Source organism: Pectinophora gossypiella, chromosome 18 (genome assembly GCF_024362695.1).
Source record: "Pectinophora gossypiella chromosome 18, ilPecGoss1.1, whole genome shotgun sequence".
NCBI lineage: Eukaryota > Metazoa > Arthropoda > Insecta > Lepidoptera > Gelechiidae > Pectinophora > Pectinophora gossypiella.
Window position 1 is genome coordinate 8,129,359 of NC_065421.1, and position 25,170 is coordinate 8,154,528.

Consider the following 25,170-nt stretch of genomic DNA (forward strand, 5'->3'; position numbering starts at 1 on the left):
TTCTCAGTAAACAACAAATTGGCACTAAAATTGCTATGAGATAGTCGGTCTGTTAGTTCATCTGCTTCTTCTGTTCTGTTTTGAACTTGTAGGTACCACATTAGCAAAATTATTTTCTCGAGAAAATAATTTTGTGGTAATATAATATTTACTTTATACATATAGGTACCTGTTTGTTAGGAGCGTTGTTCGTGGGACCTGGGAGCTTAGCAAAATAATGTAGACCCATTATCTAAGTTATAAATGCCGTTTCACTTTGGCTCTGTTCAATTTTCCACATGAAAATGATACACCTACTTAGGTACTGGAACTTAAAGGGATCTTGAAAGCAGCCAAACAATAAGGTAAGCACGATGTACGTAATAATCGTTCGTGTTCTACTTGTTAAAACTTTATATAAGACAGACAACAACACTGACAATAGAGTAAGTATTTGATTGATACGAGTACATGTAACGAAACGACTTTATTGCAAAGATAGTCTAAATTATAATGCAGTGTCACTTTCCCTCATTCAGCATTTATCGCTATCGACCCACTAGGGTCGATTAATTCTTTCAAATATTCTTCCTCTCAGACGACGCCCTGAGCCGAGGTTAGCGTAAAACTGGGCACCCTCAGGCCTATTGTCTTAATTTTTGTACCGGGTGAGAGCCCTCAGCGGCGCTCCCCATTTGTCCGACCAAGTAGTTAATGCCATCTGCGGCAAACCTACAATAAGTCACGTCAAAAAAAAATGCAGTGTCACTGTCCACTCCGACCGATCAACAAAAAAAAACATAAAAAAAGAATTAACTATGTAATCCTAAACAAAGACATGCTTAACTTTTAAATCCAGTTATAAATAGATTATTTTAACCTAGCAACACAATTGCAGGGGGTCTCAAGATGGCTGCCAACAGCAGTTGCTAAAAAAAATGCACACATGTTCTAAGTTTTGTTACTAACTTGATCTAAAAAAAATCTATGATGCAATGCGGTATCGAACTACTTATATCCGTTTAAATTCAATTTAAATGGGTAATAAGTATTTTCTAAAGAAGTCTTTATTTCCAATGTTCAGAAATAAAAGGAAAACTTAGAAAGTTTGTTACTGTTCAGCAACCCGGTGTGTTTATAACAATAATCACAATCATGTTTCACTTAAATAAAACCCAATAACCGAGTAAGTACTAAATATTTGCCATCCTTATGTATTACACGAGAATACTACGTCTCTAGAACAATAACATTTGAATTGTGGCATTAAACTATTTTGAATGTTTTGTTTCTCATTACCGTTACCTTGACGCGTCAGTTTTACTTATTTGTTGTAGGTACTTGGACAAGATAATCACACGCAGTCCAGGAAGTGACTAGTTACACCAATCTTACGTACAAATTACTTGAGGAGAAGACTTTGTTTGTATAGTAACATAATATTTTTATGACTAGGCCTTCAAAACAGATTCGGAACTCAATGAGTATTGATGTTGCACTAAACGGCATAAAGTCGCGTTTAATGTCGAGTATCTACTTAAAGTTGTTTCATCTTCTTATTATCTTGAATTCCGTTGGCGCAGCAGTAAAATTTTCAAATACGATTATATTTTTAGATTGGACATTGGGCTTTTTAGTATTTCTCATTTTAGTTTCTAACGCTATATCCTATTAAGACAAACATCATATTATGCGTGATCTATTAGAAACTATAGAAGGCTACACAGTGATGCAATTTTCTAAATTTAAATACAAGATTGATTATAAAACAATGAAACCTCGTTCTAAGAAAAGCAACAATGATTACGTGATAAACAAAGGTAAAATCAGAAAGGCGAAATTCAACATAACACCAGTATTAGTGACTGGCAAGCCAGTTTTAGCAACCATAAAATTGGCAGAGCGATAGCACGTATGTTTTGCATACAACATGCCAATCCCGACGCGTTTCCACCTTAATACGAAGTCACTGATTGCTTACTAACTCACTTTAGTGTTAGGTATCCTGTTTTGTGTTGAAAGTTGTTAGGGAAACTTTTGAAGTCTTCAGAATAGCTAAAGATTGTTTACCCCATTTTCAAAGGTCCACTTACCTAACTTGACGCTCTTGATAGATTCATGCTAATTAGACCTTCCAATCCGAATGGGAACTCAGCCCAAATAAAGGTTATATCAGCTAGATTTTTGTTGATGAAGCTTTTATATTCAAGAATAGGATATGGCGAGAAGCAATAATGCTGATAGTAAACATTATAGAAATCTACTAGGGTTCGATAAAAACAATACGATAAAGACGCAATTTCGTTATGGCAAAACAATATCATATTAGAAGACGTTAACATGTTAGTACAAAAAGAACATATACCTATAAACTCAGCACTAGCTGAGTCATAAAAATCAAAGAGGTTATTAAGTTCTAATACGAAATAAAAAAGTAGATTGCTATCCTTCGAAAATATCAAGGTTATTATGGTATCCAAATACCACATAATAAAACACTTGTGCTCTAAAATTAACCAAATAAGTTGAAGGTCTAAATTGTCTGTTGAATTGCTTGTTGGCGATTTCCAATCGCAATATCGCACTATAAGGCACTTGGCACATAATGTGAGTACTAGATATTATGCACTTATTCACTTTGCAGAAGAGGACGCTGCCCTTCACGTCCCCTGCACCCCTGCACATTGTAACAACCGCCATCCGTCTCAGGTTGTCAACTTACCACTGTTCACACAAATCGTCCCTAAGTTCACGAACCGGCGTATCTCCGATTTTGGTGTAACTACATTATATTTTGACGTTGGCTGTTGCTATGCTAAATAAGAACCACAAAGGCCGTTGAACCATATTAGTTTTTGTGATTTGTCTGCAACAGGTTTTGATGAATAATCAAGACAAAGCCGATTTTTGTTAATGATAGATTTTTTGGTGAAACAAGTAATTAATACAAATTATTCTTTCAGATAGACAAGTATTCAAAGTAGGTAATGCGCAAAACTTCCTAACCAAACCTATAAGTAAAACCACACGATAAAAAAAAAAATAACCCGTATACTCGTAAGACGCAAAATATTCAAGTACGTAAATATAAAAAAAATTATGAGATTGTGGTTAAGTGAGAACTATGATCAAAAGAGCATCATAAAGAAGTGCAAAACAAACAAGTTTCAGAATAAAGCAATGTAGGTAGTACACGCTTCTAAATATTTCGGTAGCCCTATTACAACAACATTATCCAAAAGTATACATATAACAATAACATAAACAGTAAATACATATAAAAATACACCAATGAACAAATCCAAATTACTTACTTATTTCAAGAACGATTTACATTACCAAAACCAGTTTCCACTACAGATGATAGCGATGTGCGCGGGAGACGAATTATTCGCGTATTGTTGTGTGCGGGTTCAAGGTGACGAGCCATGTGGGAGGCCCCGCGCTAAACTTGGATCTAAACTACACGACTCACTGGCAGGATAATGTTCGTCAGTCTCTTACACTACAGTCGCGCCAGTATCTTCATAGAATGTGACCCAGTTGGTATAACCCGTGCGAATTAACTAGACACCTCCATAGTACGCGACCTCCTTGTTGTGAGATTTATATTGTATTTGCACGAGATATATTGGGTGTGTCCTTTGCAGTCTCAATTTACCTACGATTGTATCTCAACAAGAGCTGCAGTCAATTTTAATTACTGTGATCTTCTTTGAAATTTGCTGTTGTGCGACTTTAAAAATTAAACAGCGATATTTTACCATCCCTAGGAAACCTTGTTCTTTGTTGTTCTTATTCCAATGTTTTGTTATATATCAAGTGAGATATCCGGTACAAACAAATTTGCCATTTAATTAGTGCTAATTATCATCTTCACTATGTAATTACTACTAATATTATTTATTTAATTTATTTACTTACTGCAGAACCTTTAAATCCCAATTAGTAGGTTTAGAATTGACTGATGCTAAAGATGATCTGAGTAAATGGGTAGGTTATGACTTCTTATTCGAGTTTTTGAAACCTTGGTAAATATGATCTTTTTATTCAGTACCTATCTTAATCTGTCTCTTTAACTTATTGGAACAGATGTTTTCGTATTTATTTACCTGAATGTACTTAATTAATTGTCAGTAATTGTTTCCTTTTTGTTATTTTTTGTGTGTAAGAAATTGAATTGTATATACAACTACTACAATATTACCGGTTGAAATATATTAAAATATATCTAGGTATGTATCTTTTTTACTGTTTGTCGTTTACCTGCTTATTCACTTTAGGTATCTACTCATAGTCATGTGAGATGACGTCACCACTTTTTATTGTGCTCCATTCAAACTAAACAAACAGTATATGATGTTTACTTGAATATATTATGCAACAATCTTTATATAGATATTATATTCCTATATTTCATATTATGCAAATGCGAAACGAGTTACTGGACTGTCCTTTAATAGTTTCCGAAAAATAATTCGTATCGAGCATTATTATAAGTGTTACATTTAAGTCAAAACCTAAGCTAACCTATTATAATATATTTAATACTGTATTGTTTAAAGTTTAAATAAAACCTTTGGTAGGCATTTTATCGATGACGTTAAACCAATGTGTATATTAATGTGAAATGTCAATAACAAATAAGTATTTATTATCAAATAATTTGTTTAATTACAGTATATAACATTATAATGACAATTAATCATTATAATTCTATACAAAGAAAATATAAATATAATTATTAATTATGTAAAAATTATAATCCCAATCATGATAATAATATTTCCTACAGCAAAATTACCTAGAACTAAAGCAATTGTTCTTATTTTGCATAGTTAATTGAAACAATCATGCATAATTTTTCTAGGAATCTATCAATAAGGTAGGTATGTGCCTCGAAACTTAACACTGTTCATCACTTTTTTAAATTTAAACATATTTGTTTTTCATTAATCATCGCCCAATCATTAGGAAATTCATTAATGTTAACAAGCCTCTCGTAGAACTAGCATAGTTATTTACTATCATTTTTGTTGGATCTACTGTTTTCCGTAAATAATTAATTTATCATTATTTATGTTAGAATGCGTTACCATGTAACAGTTTTTTTTCTTAATATCCACTAGGTTTATGATTTATGGTCTATAAATTATATTAAACGGCTCCTGGGAGGTTAAAATGGCCACATCGAAGCAATTCATCTAAGAAAGCAATATTGCTATTTGACAGTTGTTTGCATTGCGCACTTACTTTTATAAGCGCAAATGTCAAATTGCAATTTTGCTTTCTTAGATGAATTGTTTCGATGTGGCAATTTGAACCCTGGTCCTAGTAGTAGTTGTCTTCAGTGCACTTTCAAATTTCAAGAAAAGCTGAGTGTTCAGTTGTTCGACTTACTAAAGGTTGACCAAGTTTATCACTCTTAAATTTTAGGATGCAACATATTGTGTGGAAACATCAGAATAAACTGACACGTTTCTTTCCTCAAGATTTAACGATGGAAATCCCTTATATTTTCACTTGGAAATTGCGAAATGAATATTTGAAATTTCCTGTTACAAAAGACTTTGAAAAGTTTCTGCAAACAGACAAGTTATAATTAAGAAAACAAATTGAAAGGTGCACAGGTAAACAATTGAAAGGTAAATTGATTTTTGTAAAAGTCCTATGAAGATGACGAGTTCAGAACAAATTGGTTTTGTACATAAATGCGAATTTAACTTTTTCCATAGTAAAATGATCTCTTTGAACTAGTTAAGATTCTTTACAATACCGGGCTTTAATTTGAATGTCTCATTTTTAATGTTACCTTAAAAGAAATTTGGCATAAAAATGTAACCTAATATGTTATCTTACTACGTTTTCGATTCATGTTAATCTATGAATAAATCAGTTGTTACATTTTTGCAAATAGGCGCTACTGCAGATGCTTAATTATACAAACTAACAAGTAGCAAGGGTAATCTACGACTTTATGCTCATTGCATAGACTATCTTGTAGTTGTCCTAAAACGTAATATCTAAGACATCGACGGAAAGATCGCAAAGAGCGCTCGTTACCTTGAACTGTCGCTGGATATTTTTTGCGAGCTCACAACAGGATCCCAGTTGAACCGGCCCTTAGCAGGCGTCCTTGGATTCCCGTCATGTTATATAGAGACAAATCTGCACCTTTACAACGCCCTACAAAGGTTTTATCAAACCATTTTTTGATATAGTCTACGTTCCTTGCGTGTTTGGGATTGGTAACTGCAATTGTGATACATGTTGCTTTTTATTTGGATTAAGTAGGTATGTCGTAAAAACTGATTAAGGAATTTAGTAAGTACCTAGTATGTTTGTCACTGTACAATAATAGTAGCTGCAACTGCTACAAGTTGTTTCCTTTAGTTTCGTGTTTTTGCCTGTCTTACAGATGTTAATGTCCTTTATTTAGTCATTTAGTTGACGCTACATGTTTCACTTCTTTGTTTTCTAATATCTAGTAGGTAGACTTGTTTCAATTTTTAAACTGCCTTGTATTACGCTAGGCTACTTTGTTCGCGACCTTGGTTGGTGGATATCTGAAACCTCATGTGTTCTCGCATTGTGACTCACAATCAAAATGTTAAACCTTACCCACTGCGCATTTTCGCAAAGGGCATTCAAAGCGGCCATGTTTTTTGGCAACTTGATTTGGAAGTCAAAACTGTAGAAAATGAAATAATAAAAAATAATTACACATTTGACTGCTTACTCTGTAATCGTAGTACCGGCAGCGTTTTCCAATAAAAAAATGCCTATTTCCACAGTGAGTGTATGAATCAGTAATTTGATAACGTTGGAATTTCAGACCGCCCCGAGTCATATAGAGGACATATTTATGCTTGTATGTAGGTAGTTACTATTTGTCTAATGTCTAGAATAAATATGGCTGCTGTACACGTAATCTGATGCCCAGACAGTTTTCCTCCTATTAAAGCGAAAAGTAACTATTACATTGTACCTACCTATCTACATATTCATCAACGTAATTAGTGTTAATCCATTAAAATAGAACTTCCAAAAAACCGAAACTATTCCATGCTAGACGTAATTTATGTACCTAAATCAATGTGCTTCAGAAGAATCCGACTATATTCAGAGATCGCCACCGCCTGATTCAACAAATTCGCATTCAACAATTACAGAACCATTTGTTTGTTTCTAGTACTTACAGAGGCGGATGTTTTGTTTGAGAGGTTGCATAACACGCGGCGTCGGTCCGGCCGGCGTCAACGCACATGATGCTCACAGGAATTCCGTCACGTCCAGTAATCCCGCTACCACCACACTGGGTCACCTGCAACGAACAGACAATCAGGTCCGGAGCACTGCGAACTGTCCTGGTAAACGGAACAAGTCAGGTGACCCGTGAGAACGCGTGCGGAAATATAGCGAGGCGGCGAGCGTCGCGATGTTCGGCGAGGAACTGACGGCTCGCCGGCCGGCGGGGCGGCCGCTCCTGCAATGCGGCGCGCAGCCGCAGTACCGCGCGCATGACCTTGGCATTGAACTTGGCAATGGGCCGCGGGGCGCTGGCGGGCGCGGGGCGGGGGCCGGGGCGCGGGGCGGCGCACGCGCGGCCGACGATGCACCGCAGCTGCACCGCCCCTCCCGCCCGGCCATCCAGCCAGCCCCGGCTATGTACTTCGTACACCACACAACCACCCTTTTCTCTTTTAAATTTAGCGTCCCATCAGACTGCCGATGCCGCCGACGCCGATCCAGACTTTTATTCCACTACTTACGGAGGTGGAATGACGTTATCCGATTTATTTATGCAATATTACCCTCCCAGCTTTTTTGTAATGTCGTTTGCTTGCAGCATTTACGTTGAAATGTGGGATAGGCAAGGGATTCGGAATGGTTTCAAATTCATTTAGTGTAGGGCAGGATCTTATGTAGGTAAGTGTATTAAATAAAGTGGTTGGATAAGTACACAAATGTGGCATGGTGCCGCTAGCGGGCGTCTGATGTAATAGCGGAGCACAAAAACTGGTCGCTCTTGAGAGGTGGTTACCATCCGCCATGTTCGCACACCGAGGTACTCGTTACCCGCACGATGATAATTAATTTCAATACATGAAGCTAAATTGAGCTTCCGTTTATTGTCCGAAAATCTGGTCCATAGAGAAATGTCTAATTAGGTTGGTAAATACTGGATAGTCGTTATGTTGTAAGCACCCTGTTCTTTGTCGTAACAAAATAAGTTATCCGGGTGATATGGCCTTGTACACGTGTCAGGGAAATGTCGGGAGAGCGTGGGGGTAGTTGGGATCGATGTGGCGGCGCGCATGCGTGCCCGGGCTCCTGGCTGCCTCCCGGACCCGGTTTACATCATGGGATGACGTTGCATCTTTCCTCCCATGCATAATTTCATTCACTAATCTCTGTAATGGCTCATGGTTGCCGTCGAAACCGTAATTTTGGCGGAATGCTTTAGATTCGAGAAAAACGAGATAGATTGATGGCTTTTTTAAGAGTAGTGGAAATATTTGAGCGGTATCTTTGCAATGCGGGGGTGCTTTTCAATCAATTATTGAGGATAGAGTGGGAGATATATTTTTGGAACTGCTGCTTGTGTTGAGATATTTCTTAGTTGATGCTAAAAATATATTTATGCTTAATTTTTTTTATAGGGCTTTGATGCAGTTTTCTTATGTCGCTAGCAACATACTCATTAGTCTGCCATTTCGTGCGCGTATACATACCTATACGAAAAGGAAAATCAAATGTTAAAATGATACTAGTAGGTAACTTTTGATTAAATCCACCTTATAAAATTTGCAATTTGAGTTACTCGCTCGGTCTGGTTAATATTTTAGAAGCAGGAGCTGAGAAAGTTGAAACAGCAATACAAAGGCAAATTGCACTTTCTCGTTTCTACTCTTTGAGTGCATTGATTATGCATCGTGCTGAGGAGTACCAACCGGATAACCAGTTATTCAAGTCAAAAACTAGTCTACAGCCAAATTGTCCTTAGTCTTGGTTGACCGATCATGTTTTTAAGTGCAAACATATTTATGGAGCATTACAACGAAGTTCATGTGCCCATTGAAAATATAGCTTTATGGGTGTTCACTTTTTAAGTTGTTCTTTAAGTTTCTAAGCTGCTTGTCTTCTCGGGCATGTCGTATAATTTGACAGAGGGATTGTATCCTTTCTAACATTATGGAAAATAAGTATTATGTGCAATAGGCTGATCCCTTGTCACCGTAAGGTTCATCATAACCATCTTAAGACTTCGTATCAACAGCGGCTGCAACTCTTTGATTACTTGTGAGCGTGAGCTTATTTGCGTATGTATTCTTTTAGTATGATCTTTATACATTAATGTAGAATAGTGGTAAAATACACATAATCTAACAAAGGAAACGTTACCTATTTTTTACTAGAAGGCAGAAAGTAATGAACTAGAACATGCGGAAGTTGCATCCGCATCCAACCCACATAACTATTGGCGAGTCAAAGGGCATCCTAACATTTCGATGTGTCGGTGAAGGTCATAGTTTACCACGCAGGCCCATTGCTCTTGGTACCTGCGTATTGAGGCCCGTGTGGGGCTTCCTATGCGGAATCCATACTAATAAAGTGTGTTACATTTTCACGCCTAAACCCTAAAAACAATGTTTATAATGAATTCTATGATGACCTATTGTCAAAAAGGTATTTGTAAGGTTTAGTACGATCTACTCTGAACCGGCGCGCGTGTATGATAATTTATGAATCTGGAGAAAGCAAGAGAATATTAGGAGCTTTTTTTACGTGACTTATTTGCCGCAGATGGCATTAACTACATGGCCGGACAAATGGGGAGGCAAATATAAGGAGCGAAGCAAGAGGTATTCCATAGTTTTTGCTTATTCCGCCGGTGGAAAGGCGTGAGTTTAATGCATGTACGTATTGTCGAAATACCTTATTTAGATTAAAGGACCACCATCTACAAAGTATACATTGATTTAAAAAAAAAACCTGATCACGTCGCGTCCGTCCTGTCTGAGGTGATAACCCAGTAACTTCCTCATTAGTAATAATCACTAATACAATTAATCAGAGCTATAAGCATAGAATAAGGAATAATACTACGTATAGAACGACAACTCTCCGCTCCCCACCGGCGACTGAGCTAGGTTTACCTCACCCGCCCTCGGACATAGTTTAGACTTCGACTTCGTAAAATAGTATGGTGTCAGACGTCACACACACTGATACACGTGTTGATAATGTCAATGTGTAGTGTCTGTGTAAAACGAAATTGTTTGTATGAAGTGTACGGGGTGTGCTATAAATGCGCTTACAGACCAGCGGCTATGGTGTTGACGACGTCGTCAACACGGGATGACAACGGTCCACGACGTCGCGTCGTCGACATTGCGACGGCAAACGTCCGCCAATAGGGATGTCTAACTTGAGTTACGTATTAATACTGTAAATACTGTTGTTCGAGAAATTCTAAGCAAAAAGGTGCAGCATTATAAAAAACTAAATTTCAGTATAATTAAAATTTAAATCCGAAAACAGCACATCACAAGGTTGTGTGTTGGCATTAAACCCTCCGAAGCGGAAACTTTATACAATTGTATAGTGTTACATGTTGCTAGTTGAGTAATAATAGGTACGATCTCACCTCAGTCACAAGCAAACCTTGCATTGTCTAGTGTACAAGTTTGTTTGGTATTTACCATAGAACTTGGAGTTCTAAATTCCATGAATTTACAAGTTTCACAAAGACGATATGTTTTTTTTTTGGAGTTACCTACTTATTTTCCTTTTTAAGCTTTATATAATTATATTATTTTCATTACGTATATACATACCTATGTACGCGTTTAAAAATATATTCATTTTTGGAATACGCGTACCATGTGAAGATAAATTGCAAATTGCTTTTAGATTTGCGTTACGTAATGGTATATAGAAAAAAAATACGTTAATAATATACGTATTATTAAGCGTTTCGTAGGTACTGACCTAAACCTGTATTAGGCTGGTTTTCCCTTCGCGGGTTAGAAGGTTAAACGGGCAGTCGCTTCTGTAAAAAACCGGACCTGTCAAATCTTCAGTTTAGAAAATCATGCCCCGTGGAAAATGCGAAAACGCTGGGGAGATAATTATCAGAGAAAAATAATATATTACTTACTTAAGAATATTGCTTAAAAATAAATAATTTTCTCAGCATAAAACACACAGCACGACTTGTTATAATACAAGTAAGTAATAACAATGGTATTACAAAACTAACAACTGTATTTATCATTAAAAGCAATTTTATAACAATGTATTCACGACCGTTTCCATTAAGTTATTACTGATTATATCCCCTGGAGATCTGGTAGATGCGACTAACTTAGTCGCACTAGATAGCTTGACACCCTTATCATTGATACATAGACGGCTGTACTTCGAAGCTATATCTATTAATACACATTTTACACTACAATAAAGTATTTATGTTTTATAGTGAATTTTCAATAACTCTCGAAACCTGGTCTATATGGTCATGAGCATAATCATTGTAGGTACTCTAGTAAGCACTTATTTGGCAAAATTAATGTGATGATGATGTTTATTTCTTTTACAGTTCTTAATCTAAATATATGTAATGGTTTTCGAATCTCCAAACCCTCATATATTTAACCTACACTTAAAATAAAGTTAAAATATCTGTTTAAAAGGAAATGCGGAATGTTGAAGGAGGAAATCTCATAAGTAAAAAATACCTGCGTAGGACAGTTATCACCCTTCCAAGTACATAAGGGGATCAAGTCATTAAAAATTAACAAGATTGAGTGAGTTTATAAAGAAAAATAAAAACAGACCGTCGAAGGCTGTGTTTACGTGCCGCTCAGCTGGGCGCGCGCCTATCGATTGCGACAAGGGCAAGGCCGCCCACGTACCCACGCTCCCGCCCGCCCAGCCACCCGCCCCGCCGAAACCTACCCACCTTTTCACAGAACCTTGATAAATACGGTAAGTATCTTATTTTAAATGGTAAAATATCAATGATGCGATATTCATACTTGGATAAATAACTGTTTTTTGCAATAAATGTCTAGACATACAGGCCGGTACCTCTGTCCATATTAGTATCTAATATTCAAACTATTATGATATACTTACTATAAATAAACTTCCTTTCACATCATCGAAAGCATCACGAAAAAATAATTTGTTACTTAAGTACTTAGACGAAATATTGATAGGTATATAACTACTTGCCTGGAGGATTTTTAAATAAATATTTATAATTTTTTAAAACATAAACTCTCAAAGCGAAAATTCATTCGAAAAGTTCTAGATGGCGCCACCGGCGGCGTCGGTATAATGTCGATATGGATCGAGATATTCGAATGGACAGGATGAGGATCCCATGGTGTAATGGTTAACACACTCCTGGTTTGGCAAGAGCCGAGTGTTCAAATCCACATAACCAGCTGTGTGTGTGTGTGTGTGTGGGTGTGGTGTGTGTGTGTGCCCCTGATGCCGGCCAGCAGCGGTATCAGTACTGGTTAGAGGCCGAGGAAATGGATTCTGGTAGGGCTCTAGCTAGATCATCACCGATTGAGAAATTGGTCGATGTACTGCGGAACGGAAGGCGATTGGGGTAACCACCGCACTGTCTATGGAGTATAAATTGAAGGCGATTACTCCACCGACAAGAGCGCAGCTCTTAAATAAAGAGAGAGAGAGCAGCAGCGGTACGCTCCATACCCCCCAGCAGTGCTATCTTAAGAGACACCAGACTGAATTTCTATGTGTATATCTATACTTACATACCTAATCTTATCTCTACACATTAAAAGTAGGTAAACTTCCTATCTACTCGGAAAGAAAGCCGACTTCATAATATTGTAGCAGTGTGTGAATGATCCTTATCATTACATTATATTCGTTATCATAGGTATTGTGATGATAACAGAATCAAAATATTGCATTGGGTGTAGACATGAGCGCTTCTATTCAAGGCTATTATTTCAACAGTTTATGGAAGGTAATAAAAAAATATATAAAGACCTAAGTGTAAGAAGGATAATTATAATTTGGGTAAATTTATCAGAATCTTAAAGCTAAAGCTTATCTCACACGTAACTCATTGTTTTACCAAAAAAATATATTGTTGTCTGATAGGTAATACATTTTTAAATGAAGTCGACCGTGCTTCCGTAGTTGGTGGTTAATATAGTCTAATTCTACTAACTTCATATTTACGTAAAAATTCGAGCCATAATGTGAAATTCCATGCTCTGATCAGCGTGATAAACCAGCCTAGCCTTTATAGTTATAAACACAATTTCCTTTGTCTGAATGTTAGGAAGAGTCGTAAAGTGGATAGTAAATTTGATATAACGCCTGAACCGGCGCCGATGAAATCTAAGATATATCTAAACTTGCGACCATGAGTGGGAAAACAAATATGGCGTTGACAGCGAGTCCCCAAGCAGTGGTGCTAATTCGGCCTGTAGACACTATCTATTGTTATTTTAAGTTATAGGTACCTGTCATTTTCTTATCCGCCGAAAAGGAAAGGGAAGGGAAACTTAAAATAAAATTAGTGTGTACAGGAATTAGTACCATTGATTCGCGTGGCTTTACGGTGTGTTCGCTTTATTTTCCGCATCATAACCAATGATTGGATATTTGGACGTTTATTTAAGTAGCAATAGTATGGATATCACTTTTGTATTGTAAAAATCCCGCGGAACTGGGTCTGACAAGGACAGATAGCTTAAATAAATAATATATTTCCAGAAAACCTATTAAGATTTTAAATAATCGTAACGTTTCATTTGATTCCTGGATTTTTATTATCAAAATAAATATTTAAATCCTTTATGAAGTAGCTAAGCTTTATAAAGAATTAGGTAAATAAGTGCAAGAATATTCGAACACTGATCATAACAGTAAAAATGTAATTGTTGCCGATTCTGACGTATGTAGGTACCTGCCTACCTATTTTAATTTTATAGGCCAAAAAATTCAAAAAAGAAAAAAAAAGTTTGACAGGTGCTTTTTTACTTTTACGTTCTGCTGCCTGTCTGCCTGCGCATGTCACAAAAACTCACGAACGGACTGTGTGTCTGTGTGATTTTATATTGGACATAGTATATAGACGATCGGCCGTAACCATTATACATTCTTTTAAGTTTACGCGGTTATTATAATAATTAAAACACATAATAAACAAAAAAGAGACATAAGAGGGTAGACAGATATGTCTGCCCGTAGAAAATTATGGATCTACCTACTCCACTCCAATCTCATCAGTCATCCCGTGATCATGGCACTTGCAACAGTGTCGAAATATCGGGAGTCTCATATCCCTATTTTAAACGCGGTAAGAACCCGTTATTATGTGTTTTAATTATCGTAACCATTATAGTTCGTCATATTACGACCTTGTATCAAGTGTCTGCGAGATGTCTTCGGATTGGTTAAGGCTTTTCTCAAACAATTAATTAAATCGAAGACACCCAAGAATGCCTATGTAAACATTTGCCTATGTATTAAACAGAACGACTAATTCAGTATAGTTACATTTTACAATAGCTTCAATACGTGATACGAGTAATTTATATCTGTCAAAGTACACAAGCTAGTGTTGTGATGTTCACTAGCATAGAGATGTATTAGTCGACCGATCGATTCTGTTCTATCTAACATTAGGAACTCCAGGGCAAACAGAATCAGTCATAAAGATGTGCTAAAGAGCAAAGTATTCCAGGATGTCCAATTAATCACTCAAACATTCACAATTATCTTCAACATCTTGCTACCCAGGCGCTTGTAGTATGGATACCTACATCGGAATTACCAGTCAGAAGATCGTACGCAAAAAACTGGTCGCTAAGGCAAAAAAGAAAAAAAAATCTTGATGATCAGCAAGTATTTGCTTATAGATTTGTTTATGATTATATTTTTATGAGCGTCCAATATTCATTACGTTTGAGTCGTTAACGGTGCGGACGCAAGAGCGAAAAAAATTGAAATCTATGGTGTGAATTTATTGAGCTTAAAATTAGATCTGACACAACTTGATAACTTTAAATAGTAAAATTTATAGGGTAAAGGTGAGAGAGAGAGACAAAGTCGAATTACTGGTTATGGTATTATATTATTTAGCCAAAGTTTAGTTTTTTTCACGTGATTTACTTATTATTATTATTTATGTTTGTCATTTCCATAACTCGGGACTATGGAGTCCCGGACTTTTATTATTAGTAAATACTTTTCCGGACAAAAATACAGGCCTGAGGATGCCCAGTTGGGTGCGAACTTCTTGGAATCGTACATTATACTGCGTGGTGGAGTATGCTCCATACCCCCTCGGGTTGATTGAGGGGAGGCCTGTGCCCAGCAGTGGGACGTATATAGGCTGTTTATGTTGTTATGTTACATTATACTACATTATATGTGAATACTCACGCCCGTATCTCTATCGTAGCGGGCAGAGCTACGTGTCATCAATAATATGACCTGCAGCATTCGAAAAAAATAATAATTATTATTAAAACCTTTATTGATCATATATAAAGTAGCAAAAATAATTAAAACGGTTAAAAAAGGTGGAATTATACTCAAAAAAGCAAAAGATAAGATACCTATATCTTTCATTATACGGGGGGCAAAAATAGCCACATAGAAGCAATTCATCTAAAAAAGCAATACTAATTGCTATTTGATATTTCTTGACAAATTTCAATATTGCTTTTTTACATTAATTGCTGCGATGAGGCCTTTTCAACCCCCCTGTAGACAAATGTATTTAAATACATACTGCTTACTTACCTACTTCACGTAATAAATATAGCTTAGTCATTTTATTTTACAAACGATTATGCATTTAAATAAAATTGTTTTAAGTGAGTCATCGACAACCAAAAATCACATGTCAAATTTATTTTACTTTGTTAATAGATAGGTAAGTAGTTTACAATAACATAGTGTTACATAGCATCTCACCTGTATCCCTTATAGGGTAGGCAGAGATGTATAGAATACACAACCACTTTTCGCCAGCTATGTTTAAGTCCCATGTAATAGAGAGCGAGTCTATTGCTTTGATGGGGCACAAATCCTAAAAACCGCGATGTCAATTATCTATGATCTGAATATAAATTTAAATTCATAAAGTGGAGTTTAGTTAGAATCCGACCCAGGATTCAAAATTCAAATTCAAATTATTTATTTCAGATTAATATCCATAATTATAAGTATAAGTACATCAGATTAGATTAGATAAATTAAAATTAAATTATATATAAAATCAAATAAAATTAATATTAATATTATTAAAACCCGTGACACTACAATGTATGTCACGCATTCTCCGAATTTAAAAAAATATAAATATAAGTACTTTGTTTATAATAACTTAATCTATAGATTATAGTAAATGTTTATTTTTTAAATAGACACAAAATTCATTACAATCGAAACCCCACACAACCAATTGCTCGGTTTGACTATGGGAGTGGAATACACTTAATAACATTTGGTACTATAAATACATAGTTCACTTAAAGCTAAGAGATCTTTTGAATAAGATGTATAAATATATTTTTTCTTTATGTAAGCTTATGTTGTTAGTTACGTAGTACCATGACAGGTTTTTCTTGCCATCCACGGAAATGGATCTGCGTAGTGTCTGCGTAAAACGAGGTCTGATTCGTCTGATGTATGAAGTGTCCGGAGTGTGGAAGAGTATAGAGTTCGTTTAGCTATTTCGACGGTGTGCAGTTAAATAAAAGAAGGCTGATAAATAGACTGGGATGAACAAGATCTTCGGGTTTAAGCAGATCAATATACTTAATAGTAACAAATTCATTACATAAAACTAAGATTTTTTATACATAAAACTAAGTAAGTATGTATTATTTATTAGAGTTAATACATTGTACATTTTTACTGTAAGTCTTAAACAACATTGTAGCAGGGAAAGATCCCTGCTTAGTCAAACAGCCCCCTCGAGCCACATCCGACGCAAAGGAGTCCATGAGACTCACTGCGTCACCATGTTGAATAGCTATGGACAACCTATTGTATCAGGTAATGACCCGGAGCGAGCACCACAACCTCACAAATTTAAGGGCATCCGATCCTTAGCAGCCCGTGATCTGTTACAGTCTTACCGATATAAAACATTTAATGTATTTATGAATTCATGCGATGATCTGACTCTCCCTCTAACCATACAATGTCGCACAAACAACAAGATTTTTTCGGTAGAATGGTAAGCAATAATATCGGTATATGACAGAAGTTCTAGAGCTGTGTAAAAAAAATATTAAGTACCTCTTTTTTGGGTACTTAAATAAAGTACACAGACATAGTTATATAATTCAATATTAAAAGGAAAATAATATTACTGCATTTTTAATAGGTCTTGCTCGTTTTTTATCATTATTGTTCTGGACTCTTTATTTTTTCGAGCAAAAATTTTTGCATTTTTCACCCAAACAAATTCATAGTCTTTCTCGTTTTTTAAATCTCTAGCTTTGTTAAGTAGCATCTTGTTCTCAACTGTCAAATGATCGTTTACATAAATTGAATTCCTACCCGGCAAATCGATATGTTCAGGACACAAGGCCTTGTAAATTCGAGCGGCCGCAATAAATTCCTCCTTCATATACCTGTTCAGAAACGACACTATGATGGGTTTCGTCTTGTCGTCCTTTGATGGTACTCGTGCAATAAAATTGATGTCGTGTTTCGAGATCGGGTACTGAACTTTGGTTCCGATTTTAAATAATATGTCAAAAAGATTTTCGCGATCTTCTACTGGCACTCCCTTTATCTCAACATTATTAAGTCGCAGCCACTGATTTTTCTCGTTAAGATTGTTTTCCAGAACAGATATTCGGTCACTTAGCTGTTGGACCACGATATGGGACTTTTCTATACTTTGAACTCGTTGTTCTAGAGTGTTAAGTTTTGACGAGAAGGTCTCCACGGAACCTTTCGTCTTACTGATTTCCTCCTTGATGCCTTCAATGCCAGCAACAGCGGTAGATATGGTTGCCATGGACAACTTGAGACTGCGTAATTCCTCCATAACTTGATCCAGGGTTACTGGCGAACCACTGCCCTGAGCAACATTACCCTTTGCTGCCGGAGAGATCGCCTGAGACGTAGTGGTGGAAACGGTCTTGCAAGATAAACACTTCCAGGCAGCTTGTCGTTTGGCACCGAGCTTGCGGTAACCCGACTCAGTTACGCCAGAGCAGGGAAAGTCGAAGTGCTTAAGACATAAAGCACATTGGATGGCATCCCTCACGTCTTCACCACACCTTCCACACTTCGGCATTATGTCAAGTATTAGTTTGGGAATCACTGGAATCGAGCAGGTATTGTACAAGAACAGCTCAGGTAAAACGTGCACTCCGTTCGAGACCGAGTAGTTAACTAAAATTAGTATATAGCTACCGTATTTATCGTCACACGGGTTCCTTCCTTGAACGAATATCACTAATAACAATACTAATAGAGTAACATTTGATTAATCAAAGCTACTAAAATATAAAACTGAACTCCTGGCGTACATTCACAAGCGTCAGTAAACAGATTTTGTTTGTGGGCGTAGAGCGGTCGATAGATGCGCAACAAGATGGGCGGAACCCCGGGCAAGCGCGGGGGTCGCCCGGGCACCCCCGCAGCATCCTCCCCGCGACCCGTTCACCCCCGGTAGTAGGGTTGATACCTGAGAGCCTAGCCAAGTAGCAAATGTTCCTTCCTATTCCTACACTCGCTAACATTGTAGATACGTGAGTGGGTGGGGTGGCATCTTAATACACTCTGTGAATTCATAACTATTTACTAATTTAAGATGACAGAATGCAAGATGTACTTTATAGTAACGCCTATATGCTTTTCGGGGTGGGCAGAGCCAAAAGTCATCAATTAGACAACTCTTTGGTTTAGAAGTCATTTAAAAAAAATACTTTGTTTAAAATAAGTAAAATGAAACATCTAAGATTTTCAATCAAAAAGATCAAATTCAACGGACATAATAGACATGAATAGGTACATAGTCATATAAAATACTTTTACATTAATTTCTATGTGTTCATTCCTTTCATTATTTCAGCGGCAGACATTTATCGCAATCTCTGGCAATCTCAAGAGATTTACAAGAATCTAATTCGTAAAATCAATCCTTTGCCTAATAGTGACATAATTAGAATGAAAGATGAGAAACAACGTGCGTGTGTCGCCGGATACAACCCTATACACCAGGTTCCTGTGAGCAAAGACGACCTCTGAGTAGCGCCTCGTGCCCGACGGCACGTGTAAAATGTTTATTGTTAACAACTTTCAATTAATCTTCCAGGAATACTCGCAGGAAAATAGGGGAAAAACAACTTTGAGGTAATCCGAGCAGTTGAATTTGTTGTGTGTATATATATATCATTGATGTGTACGTTAATATAGTGTAAAAAGTAGTACGGTAAAAAAAAAATAATAATAATGCAAACAAACATAAAACATAAACAAACTCACGTCCCACTGCCAGGCACAGGCCTCTTCTCAATCCACCGGAGTCAATATCATCACCTCCCTAGCATTATCCCGTTTTTCACAGGGTCCGCTTACCTAACCTGAAGAATTGACAGGTCTGGTTTTTTACAGAAGCCACTGCCTGTCTTACCTTCCAACCCGCGAAGGGAAAACCAGCAAGTTAGGTTACATACCCCTGAAAATACATTTCTCGGGTATGTGGGTTTCCTCACGATGTTTCCTTCACTGTTGAACACGTGATAATCATTTATGATCCAAACATGAATTCGAAAAAAAAACATTGGTTTAGACTGTGCTGGATTCGAACCTGCGACCTTAAAATGGTAAAGGTAAGCGTTCTACCAAATAAGCTACCATAACACTCAATAAGGGGTTCAATATAGTGACAATTTTATTATATTATGTTTATATAGTATGTTTCCCTTGAAATAGGTTGAATATAATTGGTTTGTGTCGACTCGATACAAATAAAAATATTCTTTATTGCACAAAGATAGAAACGATATAAAATCAGGAGAGAGTAAAATAAGCAATATGTTATATGCTAAATAATACCAGTACATTACCCATTTAATTAAATATGTTTGTGTATTTGACTGTTGTCAGAACAAACGTGTTCAGAAATCAGAATAATTTCAGGATCAGAATCATTTATTCAACGTAATTATCATGGATAAACCTTTTGAAGGTCCATGTAACATTTTTGAATTTACGACATTTCGCAAAGTGTTATGGCTGAGGAGAAGAAATGACAAGAAACTGCAACAGCAACACATCTTTTAAATCAATGAGGGTATACATTACAAGTTATTTAATAACTAGAGGAACACATTCAATACCAGACATTTTTATCATTAAGGTAGTCATTAATCTTATAATAAGCTTTTTTACTTAAAGTAAGCTTCACATGAGCTTTAAATTATTTTTAAATTAATAAAAAAAAAATATTATCTGGTATTTTATTGTAAAAACCCCAAAAAAGATACCTTCCTGATTGGTACCTATGTCTCATTGCACTAGGCTACACACAATCATTATGTTTAATTTTTTTACAATTTAAAATTGACCCATCTATAAACTAAGAATGGCGGCATCCCTACCTGACCTACATATTGGGGGATGGGAAACGCACACCCACACATACAATACCCGGTAGATACAATCTATTCATGTGTGTATGTGTTAGCGCGGCGACTGCAATGGAAGTTTTTAGAAAGGGATGCATTGTGAAAAAAATGATTTGTTGGTATTTTTTGAAGATTAACACAGTCATGTATTTTTATAAAAAAAAACAACATAATGTATTTTTTGCTATGTTAGAACTATAAATAAACATTTGAGACATGAGAGGAAATTACAACAAATTTCATTTGCTATTGACAGATGCACATGAATGTATTTTTTTTTTGTAAGTATTATATTTTATAACAATGTTGCATTGTTGGTGAATGTAAGAGTGCATGCAGGTTTGTGTTGTTGCTGAGTTGTGGGGGACCTATTGTTCCTCGTTTGTCTAAGCAACCCTTGCATTAGCGTATAACCCGACAGAATTAGGTTAACAGCACACGTCAAACGGATTCCATACCAGCAAGATGCCTATTTGATTTGTCCAAGCTATTAATTTATTTATTTTTCGGCGGAAAGGAAATCGGCAGATATAAGTTAAAATAACCTGGAACCTGACAGAGAGCAACAGTAACTGACAGTACTATTCAGAGGCGGAGGACAGGAGTCCTAGTACGGCTTTGTAATAGACTCTGGGCGCCATCCCAGTCGCCTCAGACGGAATACCGCGGGGCGGAAAGCAAGAGGGAAACCACTGCCCTATTTTACCCTAAAAAAGTAGCATGGAGAAGGCTACACCGACTAGAGCGTGGCTCTTAAATTAGTGATGTGAGGTAGTGGATTTTCTGATAAGAAACGGTTCGTGGGTACATATCGTTACATAGGCAATATATGAAAACCTCCCCATATCTACTACTTAAGAACGTACTTTACGATCGGCCGACGATCCGACGCCATCATGTAAACATTTCAGGAAGATTGGCGAATCCTTTCACAGCGATGGTCAAATTATGTGATAGGTACTAGCTTTACGCCTTTGACTCCGTCCGCATTAAATATAGCATAAACTCTCAGGAATAATGTAGGTAGCTTTAATGCTGAAATAGTTTACAAAATCCGTTTAGTAGTTCTAGGGTTCCAGTACAAAAAGTTTCTAAAATTTTATATCAATATAAAGGTTAGTAGGTAGGTAGCCAATATTAGTGTAGATGTAGACGATAAGATGATAATTGTGCTATGGACCCAACAAAGAAGATGTAAGTTTTGAAGTATGATTCTCCATTCTGCTCCACCTGCGGTTTATTGGAGGTTCTAAGCTAGCTCTCTAATAGCTTGCCAATTTTCTAACTTCTCCATCGGGAGCCGTCATAAGGGACATCTCATCTTCATTTTGCAAGAACTGGCATGCGATAATTTACATCATGCCGCCAAGCGGAGTGAGCCGTGAACTGGCATGATGCCTGGAGAAGCCATTTTCTTAGTCTATTGCGCGTAATCTCGCCAATCTGTCCCTATGGATGGATATGTTTCATAATATGTGTGATAAAGGTATGGATTTTTACCATAGAATAAAGAATAATACTACATGTAGAATGGCAACTCTCCGCTCATCACCAGTAGCTGAGCTAGGTTTGGTTTTACTTTAGTCTTCAAGCAAGCGTACGGCGTTAGACGTCACACAGATGCGCGTGTACGATAACGTCACTGAGTAGTGTTTGTGTAAAACGAGGTGTTTTGTATGAAGGGTCTGGGTGTGCTTCTACTATACAAAGGTTTCCGATTAGTACCCCTAGGTGTACGCGAGGACAAGTCTTCTTATATCGATTGTAACCAAACAAATCTAGACTATAAGTAAGCACTTACCTGTACCTTCAGTCTTTGTAGGTAGGTATACTGGATGGATGCCACACAAAATGAAACTGATATTTAATTCTTGTTGCGTAACCTCATGCAATCCCATTTAAATAAAAGTACACTGTTTTCACGTTTTACCCTCAAATTAAACAAAAGTGCGACTCGTCTATGGAACTTTTTTAACCGCACCTACCTATTTGTATTACGAACAATGGAATGATAGGATTTATATTTATGCAACATTTCGATTTGTCGTTCAGATTTGTATTTGACGTAAGTACCTACTTGATATTACGGGTTAGTAGGTATTATGTTCATAAAAGTTATGGTGTGTAGGCGTCGTATGACGTCACTACGACGCGAAGAGGTACCGAAGTACCTACGCGCGCGGTGCGGATGACGCGCTCGCGACGCATTGTGTTTGGGGTTGAACAGATAATATTATGAAAATGCTTTCCTCCTACTTTCCTCTACGTGAAATATACAACAAAGCTTTAAGACAACATAATTTATTTGCTTTTCATAGCAACTGACGCCTACCGACACAAGTTTGTTACAAAATCAATAAGGACTAAATTTCGCATTTCGTTGAATGTAAGTCGCTGGTATAGATAATACAAGTCTAGTCATAAATAAGTCAAAAAATATTACGTCCAAAACATCAACAATATGTTTGTACAGACGATTAGCGAACGACGCGATGACGCGAGACATGTGAACGACGCGCGCGACGCAAGGTGAACCGACCAATTTCGTGTAATAAAGAAATATTTTTGTTATATTTTCGTCCTCAATTTCCCTACCTTCTATTTCGAACTATCCGCCGTTTAATACGAAAATAAGTACCTTAGTTCCTCCAATGTTTAGATACTATAACTGCAAAACACGCGATAGCGACGTAGGTATACATAGGTAGGCGTGATTACAAACATTACACAACGGAGTGTTTTTGCTGTCGCTTCAGCCGCGGCGGGGGCTAGCTGGGATTACCTTAGTTTGAGCACGGTTGGGGTTGAGGGTAGAGAGTCGAGACCGGGCACCGGGCACTCGCGGGAACTGCGCACTTAGCCCATATGGAAGGTGTTTCCAGAAGAGGGCGCGCGGGGACGAGCACCAGCCGACGCGGCGGCGCGCGGCAGAATCGCGCGGCCTCGACCTTGGCCGTCAAACCCGCGCATGCGCCCCGCGGCCCGCGCTCCCCCGCACCGCGCTCCGCCAATTATGTCATTATGTTGTGCCGGAGAGCCGCGTATGATGCTGTATACTGGCGTTCTCCAGCTAGCTACTTCACGATCCGCTTCGTATCACTCCACATTTTATCCAAACTTACTCACTAGTTCACTACGCGTCCTATCGATCCTCGGTTCCACTATGACACTAAAACATCTAACGCTCAACGGCCGACATGTATTGTACGCTATTGTATCTGCTTTATTGTCGGCCGCATTAAAGCGCGTCATGTAAATCGCTCAATACAGCTACGTAACTCATCGCGGCCTTGATAGATAGAAGGAAAGTTTATGTCTATAGTAGACACGTTATATTGTAGGTACTGTAGCCGGTTAGTTCAGTCGATAAATTGCCTGTTTGCTTCCGTACAGCAAAGGTTACATTTTCGGGAAATTCTCAGGTTACAGGATTCCAACCGGAACGTAGGTACCTATAAGACAGGAACGTAGGACGATAGAGGATTCTAACCTGCCTACTTACAATGTCTAATGCTAATTTGAATAACAATATAAACAACCCAACTAGTGTCCAATAAGAAAAATGTAACCTATTAGATTCCAATCGTACAATTCTGATATATTTGTCACAATAGGTAAATCGCCATGGGAAATTCCAAGTTCGAAGTAACGATGAGGTAACCAGACTCAGCCGGCAACCATTCGCGTACTGAGTGGTATCCGAGTAACAGACACTTTGACAAAAAACTATTATAGGTAGGTACTTACTATAATATTAGGGCTGCAGTCTTGGCGAGTTTTAGTGATAATTATTTTCCATTTTTAAGCAATTTTAACATATTTCTTTAACTACGTACCGTTTATTGCGCTTAAATATACATAATATAGGCATTATTATTAGGGTTGATACAGACCATGATTCTGACTGAGGTGATAGGTACCAAGCGCAATTTTCCGTCGCAAAAGTATGAAACTGAAAACAATTGAAAAGACACAAAAATTTTCATTAAATTTTCATTTTTCATCTTGGAAAATCCACTTCTTTTCAACTCAGAATTATGGTTTGATTTATCTTTGACCTAGGAAACTACCCAATTAGCAGGTGTCTAGCCTGTAAGTATTCACTTTGCCGACGAAAGGTTCGAAGATGCGATTTATCCTCATAATGTTCACACGATAACTAAGTTAACGTCATCCATTGTTGATTTTACACGAGGACAAATATAAGACACTGATTCAACAGTAAATATATGCACTCGAATGCATACGATATTACATCATACTTTTGCGACTTACATAAGGAATGTTTCAGATGCCAATATTGCTGTTTCTTTGAAAATATGTGTAAAGTACACACGTATTATAACTCATGTAACGACCATGTATACACATCAGTAAGCAGTAACCGGGACCAACGGCTTAACGTGCCTTCCGAAGCACGGATAATCTTACTTTGCTGTAATGTCCTAACCAAACTAAGGACCTCAAAGTATTTTTTGTGATATGTCCCCACCGGGAATCGAACCCAGGACCTCCGGATCGTGAG

General features: G+C 37.2%; 1 long non-coding RNA gene across 1 annotated transcript in view; it reads right to left on the bottom strand.

The window, feature by feature from the left end:
- LOC126374821 (uncharacterized) overlaps positions 1-7,452 on the bottom strand; it is a 67,193-nt gene extending 59,741 nt beyond the window's left edge. The window contains exon 1 of the long non-coding RNA XR_007567496.1: positions 7,179-7,452. This is a non-coding gene — a long non-coding RNA (uncharacterized LOC126374821). The remainder of the gene's footprint in view (positions 1-7,178) is intronic.
- Between the last annotated feature and the right edge of the window lie 17,718 nt (positions 7,453-25,170).